This window comes from Oncorhynchus keta, unplaced genomic scaffold (genome assembly GCF_023373465.1).
Source record: "Oncorhynchus keta strain PuntledgeMale-10-30-2019 unplaced genomic scaffold, Oket_V2 Un_scaffold_1526_pilon_pilon, whole genome shotgun sequence".
Taxonomy (NCBI): Eukaryota; Metazoa; Chordata; class Actinopteri; order Salmoniformes; family Salmonidae; genus Oncorhynchus; species Oncorhynchus keta.
Genome location: NW_026290798.1, coordinates 578808 through 589274, shown reverse-complemented (window position 1 = coordinate 589274; position 10467 = coordinate 578808).

The following is a 10467-nucleotide window of genomic DNA, read 5'->3' as shown; positions in this document are numbered from 1 at the left end:
GTGGTCAATACTGGCCAGTCAGTTGAATAGACCAATCTGCAGTGGCCTACTGTAGTCAGTTAGAATAGACACATTGACCCCTTCCGGGAGTGGTCAATACTCCACAGCCAATCTGCAGTGGCCTACTGTAGTCAGTTAGATAGACACATTGACCCCTTCCGGGAGTGGTCAATACTCCACAGCCAATCTGCAGTGGCCTACTGTAGTCAGTTAGATAGATCCCCTTCCGGAGACTGTTTGTACAGTTAGATAGATCGGAGACTGTACTAACACTTGTAAACAGCTGTGAGCGTTTTATCCTTTACAAGTCCAATGAAACAGGAGGCCCTTTCCATTTACAAGGCTCCAATCTAATATACACGTTTAACATATTCCGACATATGTGCACAAGACTTCCAATCCACCGCACCTTTGGGCCCACGGCCACTTGGCCCTGTAACCAGCTCTGCCTTGCACGTACAATTTTGGAACTGAAAAAAACTGAGCTGATATGTTTTGATTCTAAGGAAGCATAATGCTCCTCCGGGCTAACCTGTCAGCTCCCAGTGGTTTACCACAAAGCATGGGAGGAGGGAGAGGAGAGGAGAGGAGAGGAGGGAGGGGAGGGGAGGGGAGGGGAGGGAGGGGAGGAGAGGAGAGGAGAGGGAGAGGAGAGGAGAGGAGAGGAGGGAGGGGAGGGGAAGAGAAGAGAAGAGAAGAGAAGAGAAGAGAAGAGGAAGAGGAGAGGGAGAGGAGGGAGGGGGGAGGGGAGGGGAGGGAGGAGGGGAGGGGAGGGGAGGGGAGGGGAGAGGAGAGGGAGGAGAGGAGAGGAGAGGAGAGGAGAGGAGAGGAGGAGAGGAGAGGAGACACCACATCCCTAAAGCCTGTGTACTACAGCCAGTAGCATAATGCCAGGGCCCAGTGCTCTCTGTCCTCTTCAATTGGGCCTGGATTTACAGACTGGAAAAATCTCTCTGTGCTGTCAATCACTGGATTTAATAAAAACAAAGTATAATATTGCGGTCTCGCTTGCTTTCCGTCCCCTCTGAGAGTTTGAACACGAGGGAGGGTGTTTGCATGCCGAACTGTGGCTATGGCTTTTATTACCCCTCCTCCACTAACGCTTAGGAAAATTGGGATCGTTGCAACAAACCCCCATCTGGTCCACATTAGCTAAACCACCTTGAGTTTTTCTAATCATCAAATGAAACGTTGGTATATTAGAATTAGAAGAAAAAAACTCAATAGCTCAAAGCTCCTTCTTCAATCCAGACATGGTGCCACTACTTTTTCAATGGTGTTTAAACAGATTTCCTAAAGAAAAATAGCCTTAACCCCCCACATGATACCACTTCCACTTCACTGAGCCTACAGACTGTGTTTGCTTGGCTTTGTGATGGAAAGTCAAACATGAGGTGGGTCAGTTGTATATTTAGCCAGCGTCTTCCTGAGCCAGCCAGGGATATTGTCTACATCCCAAATAGCACCCTATTCCCCATGTAGTGCACTATTTTTTGCCAGGGTCCCATCCTATTCCCTGTGTAGTGCAGTACCTATAGTGCTCTGGTCAAAAGGAGTGCAGGGGAATAGTGTGCCATTTTGGACACAAACATTGAGAGGTGTGAGGAGGAAGGGAACATTATAGACAGAGTGGTCTGCTTATATTGTCCCCTACGTCTAATGGAGGTTTGAGCTTGGCATATTTCTTCATGATCCTTTGAATGAGGCTCTATTTGTAATGTTTCTGAATGAATAGGTGAAGGGAAGACAGAATGTAAATGAGTTGTGATATGGGACCAATAGGGCCATGATAACTGTAATTATAAACTGGGTGGTTCGAGCCCTGAATGCTGATTGGCTGACAGCCGTGGTATATCAGACCAAATATCACACCCCTTCTGGCCTTATTGCTTAAGTATAGTGTAAACGGTTTGTTAAACTTATTTGTAGGTATGCCTACTATCCACCAAATGACTATTTATTGATATCAGGGTCAGTATGATCATTTCAAAAGCTCATATTCCTAACCCCAGGGTTCATAACACTGATATTTGACATTTTTCAATGACATGTCAAAGAAAAATAGTATTTCTGAAATTCATTTATTTTTTATTTTACCTTTATTTAACTAGGCAAGTCAGTTAAGAACAAATTCTTATTTTCAATGACAGCCTAGGAACAGTGGGTTAACTGCCTGTTCAGGGGCAGAACGACAGATTTGTACCTTGTCAGCTCGGCAGTTACTAGTCCAACACTCTAACCACTAGGCTACCCTACCGCTAGGCTACACTGTGTACTAGGTTTAAATCAATGAAAATATATTCTAAACTCATTCTTGGTATTTGGCATTCCCACAAAACCCAGGTATGCACCACAACAGACCAAAATGTCATAGCAAACATTGGCATTAGTATAAGACAAATGCCACACATTCAGAGAACAGGAATGATCCCAATATCGCCGGAGGTGCCTATTACCCAAAACCCAGGTCCAGGTTTCACGTCTCTCTCTACCCAGACATATTAGGCCTGTCTGAACTGTCAAACACAGGGGCCAATGACTAATCTAAGAGCACTGCCGTCCTGTGCCTGGTTTCAAGCCAAAGTGCCTTTGAAAAGCAGAGAGACCATTTCTGCTCTGACAAATCTACTCAGGACTTGGCCAGCTGGGGTGTACTCTTGTGATTTCCCCTTGAACCCCCACCTTCCCGTTTTCTCTCCTACAGCTACTGAATAAAACTCTAAGACTAAGAGGTCTGAGGAGAAGGTGAGGATGAGGAGGGAGAGGAGGGATGGGATGAAGAGGAGGAGGAGGGTGAGGAGGAGAGGGATAAGTAGGAGGAGGGGTGAGGAAGAGGGAGATGAGGAAGATGGGTGAGGAAGCAGGCTTCTACAGAAGCCCAGGCAGCCTTTTCATATCCCTCAATGTGTCTTCATTAATTTAACCTTCACCTGGAAAAGTCATTGGAGAGAGAAACGTCTTCCTCCCCAAGAGACCTGACTACAGACATGTTCTCTTTCAGTCTACAGTAGAGGAAACGTCTGTTTATTCCAGACACACAGGCTGATTCCATGCTTGGTGCTGTAGTTGTAGACAGGTTGTGTTAAGAACCAGAAGAGGTTCAGATGTAACTCTATCCAGTGCCCACAGGTAGGAGGGAAAGTGGGGGGGACCAAAGCACTAGACACCAGCCCCCATACTCACGACATTACAGTGACCACAGACAGCTATGAGCTGAAACCTAACCACACACAGTTTAAGAATAGGGATTGGATAGGATAAATCTTCATCAGGTTCAGAATGAGATTTATAAATACATGAAATTAACACATTAAGATCAGCTGACAAATCACCACAATTGACTGCAAGATAAAACACGATTTTTCTTGTCATTCTGTATTTGTAACTGCCTACATGGATTGCTACACAGCACACACTACACACACATACAGTCCAATAGGTGACGAGATCTACACAACATTAGACATTAGACTCACTCAGGAGCCCACATCAGTCAAGTCAGCTTCATAATATGTTCCCTTCAATATATTCAAAATTATTTCAACATGTTTCAAGCCAAAGAAAACAGCCTGAAACCAATTAGGATGGCTGCCATTCAAGGTGGCATGGCCTGGCAAATGATCCCAACCACAGTTAAGCATGGTTCAAGGGTTTTTGATAAACTCATTCCCTCTCGTCTGGTTTAATTTAAAAGGTTTAACATTCAACAACGCAAAATGTGATTTGGCAACTGCATTTTGATTAGCTGTTACTTAGTTCTACACCAGAACTGTCCAGTTGTTCACTAAATCAACTAACTCTTTATTATGGTCATTACAGCAGAGACTGAAAGACTCAATCTGTCACCTCTCAGGAATAGGATTGCAACATTTCCCAAAATTCCTTGGTTTTCAAGAAATCCCGGTTGGAAGATTCCCGGAATCAATAGAGGGAATAAGCAGGAAGTCTAATATTTTGGGGAAAGTTACTGTAATTTTGGAACCCTACAGCAGAGGCCGAAAGACAAAATCAGTAACATCTCAGGAAAGTCACCTCTTATCCAGGAAGGAGGACCATTTTGTCCTCCTACAAAGGGGTAATTGGTACATTCATTTTGGGACATTTAATGAATGATATCTACCCATTATATTTTTGTATAAACTGCAGATTTCCCCTTTAAGGAGTGACTTTGAAATTGATTTTAAACTGCTGCCACAAATGGCTTCAAAGGAATTATAGTACATTAATAGCTCAAATCCTAATGTAATCTTAATCCAGACAGTGCGTAATAATGGTAGAAACAGATGGATTGACCAGATTGTGTGAGAACAGCCAAAGCCTGATCTTGCATAGTTCCACTGGACATTGAGAACAAGAGTGCTACCCATTACCTGACCACAACCACCAGGAAAATGAAGTGTGACCGTACGTGGTCAGAGTAGGAGGAGCTTTTCCCTGTGGCAAAACCTTACCCCTGTTCAATAAAATCAGTCCATTGATGTTTCCTCGTCTTCTTGGGTCTATTGAATACTAAGACCGTGAGGTCTGGATAAATCAGACACACAAATGTGTGTGTGTGTTACAAACGAAGCCTGGAGGGCAGACATGGTGCAGTCCTGTCTTCCACCCAGCAGAGCAGTCGGCCCAGGGACACCAGTTCCCCTGTCTGTTAACCCTCCTCTGACCACAACACTACCGACAGAATCTACGGTCCAAGTCCACCCATTTAGTGTTAAAGCCATATTTTGTAATAACCAATGGCAATAACCCATAAACCAAATATCTATGTTAACCTCTGTTTAACTTGTTAAGAGAAGGAGCATGACATGATAGTATGACATGATGCATGGAGGAGAGCCTCCTGTCTGGCCCCACTAATGACTGCTCAGCAGAGGAGAAATCAGACCCGACAGCGGCTCACAGAGGAACTCAACTGTCAGACACCATCACTTCTCCCATTTAGCACTGGGTTGTAATTCATCCTTCCCAACAACCCGACGACTCAGTTTGGATTTGTTTAGTCTGCCTGTTCAGGTCCTGTCTGAACAATACAAGTGGGATATGTTAATTTAGTTAAGTTTGTGTTTGTTGAGGGCTTTCTCTCTCTCTCTCTCTCTACTGTGTGTGTGTGTGTGTGTGTGTGTGTGTGTGTGTGTGTGTGTGTGTGTGTGTGTGTGTGTGTGTGTGTGTGTGTGTGTGTGTGTGTGTGTGTGTGTGTGTGTGTGTGTGTGTGTGTGTGTGTGTGTGTGTGTTATTTTCCAGTGATTGTCATGTAAAATCAGTTTCATAAGAGAGATAAAGAGATGTCGTACTGTTTCGGACTTAGGAGAAATCCATTCCGCTCACTCATTCCCCAAGATGCTGTCCTCTAGATGAGGGGATGGGATATTTCTGTCTAAACATTTGTCTAAGGATTCTTCTTCATCTCCATAAACCCCAGAGCAGCTGACAATTTGGGATTTCTCTGTCCAGGCACCACACTGTTCCTGGCAGGTTCCAGGTTCTAAGACAGCACAGATAGAAGAGCTAGCTTCCTGTGCAGACTGCTTTTTACAGAAAGTTTTATAAGCATCAGAGCCAGTACACGGAGGTCTGGAAAGGAACACTGAGAATGTAATAGTGGAGGATCTCCGTGGTTGGTATCCACCACAAAATGAAGCCATATTGGAGTGACACTTCAGATTCCAACTTGTGGTGTGTTTACTATATAAGTAAACAGTGACTACTCTTACAGCTGGAATCCTTAGTGGTGAAACAACCAGGTCCGTTTGGGATATTACAACAACATAGAAGTTTCTGGAAACAACCAGTTCCGTTTGGGATATTACAACAACATAGAAGTTACTGGAAACAACCAGGTTCGTTTGGGATATTACAACAACATAGAAGTTACTGGAAACAACCAGGTCCGTTTGGGATATTACAACAACATAGAAGTTACTGGAAACAACCAGGTCCGTTTGGGATATTACAACAACATAGAAGTTACTGGAAACAACCAGGTCCGTTTGGGATATTACAACAACATAGAAGTTACTGGAAACAACCAGGTCCGTTTGGGATATTACAACAACATAGAAGTTACTGGAAACAACCAGGTCCGTTTGGGATATTACAACAACATAGAAGTTACTGGAAACAACCAGGTCCGTTTGGGATATTACAACATAGAAGTTACTGGAAACAACCAGGTCCGTTTGGGATATTACAACAACATAGAAGTTACTGGAAACAACCAGGTCCGTTTGGGATATTACAACATAGAAGTTACTGGAAACAACCAGGTCCGTTTGGGATATTACAACAACATAGAAGTTACTGGAAACAACCAGGTCCGTTTGGGATATTACAACAACATAGAGGTTACTGGAAACAACCAGGTCCGTTTGGGATATTACAACAACATAGAAGTTACTGGAAACAACCAGGTCCGTTTGGGATATTACAACAACATACTGGAAACAACCAGGTCCGTTTGGGATATTACAACAACATAGAAGTTACTGGAAACAACCAGGTCCGTTTGGGATTTACAACAACATAGAGGATATTACAACAACATAGAAGTTACTGGAAACAACCAGGTCCGTTTGGGATATTACAACAACATAGAGGTTACTGGAAACAACCAGGTCCGTTTGGGATATTACAACATAGAAGTTACTGAAACAACCAGGTCCGTTTGGGATATTACAACAACATAGAAGTTACTGGAAACAACCAGGTCCGTTTGGGATATTACAACATAGATTACTGGAAACAACCAGGTCCGTTTGGGATATTACAACAACATAGACTGGTTACTGAAGTTAAACAACCAGGTCCGTTTGGGATATTACAACAACATAGAAGTTACTGGAAACAACCAGGTCCGTTTGGGATATTACAACAACATAGAAGTTACTGGAAACAACCAGGTCCGTTTTACAACAACATAGGGATATTACAACAACATAGAGGTTACTGGAAACAACCAGGTCCGTTTGGGATATTACAACAACATAGAAGTTACTGGAAACAACCAGGTCCGTTTGGGATATTACAACAACATAGAAGTTACTGGAAACAACCAGGTCCGTTTGGGATATTACAACAACATAGAAGTTACTGGAAACAACCAGGTCCGTTTGGGATATTACAACAACATAGAAGTTACTGGAAACAACCAGGTCCATTTGGGATATTACAACATAGAAGTGACTGGAAACAACCAGGTCCGTTTGGGATATTACAACAACATAGAAGTTACTGGAAACAACCAGGTCCATTTGGGATATTACAACAACTGGAAACAACCAGGTAGATATTACAACAACATAGAAGTTACTGGAAACAACCAGGTCCGTTTGGGATATTACAACAACATAGAAGTTACTGGAAACAACCAACACAGTTCCCCCCCAGACTTTGCAGGTGCGATAGAAAAGCACAATATGTACTGCAGTTGTTTTTATCATGATGATCCTCAGCTGGGAAACTAAAACAATAACAACGGTATTGGGGCGGCCAGTGGCGTTGTTTCCACCTACTGGGGATTCCAGCTTTAAGGTCCAGTGAATTTACTTTCTACCAATCGTGACACAAGACTATGGTAGCCTGCTAAGCTAAAGCCTAGACATCAGCTCAGGGAGCTACCACAAGTCCTCAGGTCTCAGACAAGTTAACTCATCACGCGAGGGTCACAAGCTCATCATGTATGTATATTTTGTAATCAGCTGCTCCTCATTCTGTGTCACTGGTTTTGCTCAGCACAGCAGTTGATGTTGAAGCTGTGCCTCAGGCCACAGTACATGTGTTCCTGCCTGTGTGCAAACAGCAAGGCTGATGTGTCAGGGCAGTCACCCCATGTCAACTCCAACACATGGGAGAGATCACTATAAAACACTGTTGGATGAGAGAAGCGTTCATGTCTGGAGAATTGCTGCCGCAGCAAGAAGGTAACAGTGACATGTTCTGTCAACACATTTTTCTCCCGTTGTTGAATCACTGACATATTATATTTTATACAAAGTTACCAAATGTTGTTTGTATGGGCCAAGTTGACAGTTGAATGATTGGGTGAAGTTGAAATGTAGAAAATGTTCTGTGTAGAATGGTCATGTAGTCCAAGCAGTTGTGTAACGCTGTAAGACATTCTGCCTTCAAACAATGTCTTGTCTTTCCTTACAATTGTGAATTTGCATGTATACACCGCCTTTTATTGAATTACCTCGAATTAGTACAACAAACAATTCTTTTTGAGAAACCTTTATTTCATCAGATTGATCAGATCAATTTGGAGCCAAACATCTTATTTCCATTCACCTACAATTCAAATTGACTACCGGCAGTAAGACCAGGGGGCACAGCTGCTGTCAGAATACCATTTATACCATTTCAAGATCAAGTGAAAAATTGGTGGTAAATATCCAGATTTACTGACGTCTCTGTCATGAATATAAGTGTGAGAGGGACTCTGCGGTCTGGTAGAGTCGGTGGAGCTTGAGGGAGACGACACACGAGTGAGAGGCAGGGAGATTTACAGGCCCTGCAGGGTAGAGCTGAGCCAACTCTACCTGGAGGAAGCCTCTGGCACTGACAGGCTCCTGGCTGGAGCTCCTGGCTGGGGCTCCTGGCTGGGGCTCCTGGCTGGGGCTCCTGGAGGCTAACCAATCACTAGAACACAGAGCAGCCAACATGGAGAACACTCAGTATGATTTAAACATTTTGCCTGTGAGTGGTAAGATAAGTCTGAAAACAGTGGTGTGCTGTTGAATGTGTAATATGGATGTAGGTTGACCTACTTAGGTCTTAGAAACAGTGGTCTTATTTGAAACAGAAATGGTTCTACAAAGTATTCACTGGGGTAATGTTTCGAATTCACCACATCAATTTAAATATTTTTGCAAAACAGGAAATATTTTCAGACCTGCTAGAGAACATTTGTGGGTTTCGCAATACGAGAAAGTGATATTTTCCTCACCAAAGTGTTTCCAGCACATATTTAAGTGTATGTAAATAATCTGCTGTTTCTCTGTATCTTCCCTTACCAGAACACATAACCCTACTTACCATCTGAACAGAAGTGCTCAGGGACCTCAGGGTTTTTACTGGGATTGTTTTATTGTTCATGTGTGTTTCCTCTAAACCTACCGACTGGGTTCGTCTCAGTGCTGATGTCATCTCTGGTTTCTGTTAGGATAGAAAGCAATCATTCAGATATTTTTCAATAATATAGGTTCAGTAGTTAAAGAAATCTTCCGTGGATCTTAATTTTTGTAAAGCCGTAGTTTGGAATCATGGTAGAATAGAAGCCAGATGAACCTCTACTCTTGGCTTCATCAGTACCATTGGGTCTACCATTGACATGCTCCATACTGTCCAAGTCCTGCTGTTCTCTGGCTGTGTCCAACACTCCATTCACTACACCCCTACAACTATCCCTACGTAGGCTGTGGCTGTGCCTGTGACCTCTTGGCTTTGGATATCTCTATCTCTACTGTTTAGACTTGTATTCTCATCATTTTCACCTCCATTGACTGTAGTCCACTGCTCTCCGGGCACACAGACAGTACCCTGACAGCCCATCATCACATCCTCTTCACTGTTGAGATCAATGAGCACTCTGCTGGTTCTCTCTCTCCCCACTGTGGGGTCCCTCTGAGTCTCTCTATCCAGCTCCTCGCTCCCATTGGTTGGATCCTGCCTGGTGGTTGTCTGCATGCTGTCGACATGGTCTGGGTTTATGGTTCTCCTTCCTGGAGGTTGTTTGTATTTTCTCACATCACTTGGAAGAGAACTGTCAGTCTCGTCGCTGCTACTGTCGTCTGTCACTGTATTGGGGATGAAGAGTCAGAACTGTCAACTGATTCCATTTTGAATTTACTCTTTGTACAAAAATCTATGGATATGAATAAGTGCTATTGGTTTAATATGTTTTTATTTAAGTATGTTAATTCTATGTTTGTTTAAATACACTGTTCATCGAGTAGATTATGACATATCTTGAATCTCAGTAGAGGGTTTGGCGGCTGCTACAACCACGACCACATTATTTTTTCCGTCTCTGTTGCTGTCCTACAACAAGACAAGCCCTGTTGATGTCATGTTCAGTCTCTTACATAGTGTTAGTTACATGTCTATGGGATGTAATTATAAGAGGCTGGAATTCTGACCAGCAGAATTAGAATCCTGTGGTACCTTCTGCATTTCTGTTTGAGGTGAAAAACAGTCACGCCATCAATTATCTAGCTACCATTTCTTTAAATTGATGTAAAACATGACATACCAGTTTGTGTCATCTTTGTATTAGATCCCAGAGAGTCATCATAATCCTCTGAAGAAAAAAAAGAGAGAGAAAGAGATAAAGAGAGAAAAGAGACAAGAGAGAGAAAGCGATAGAGAGAGAAAGCGAGAGAGAGAGAGAGAGAGAGAGAGAGAGAGAGAGAGAGAGAGAGAGAGAGAGAGAGAGAGAGAGAGAGAGAGAGAGAGAGAGAGAGAGAGAGAGAG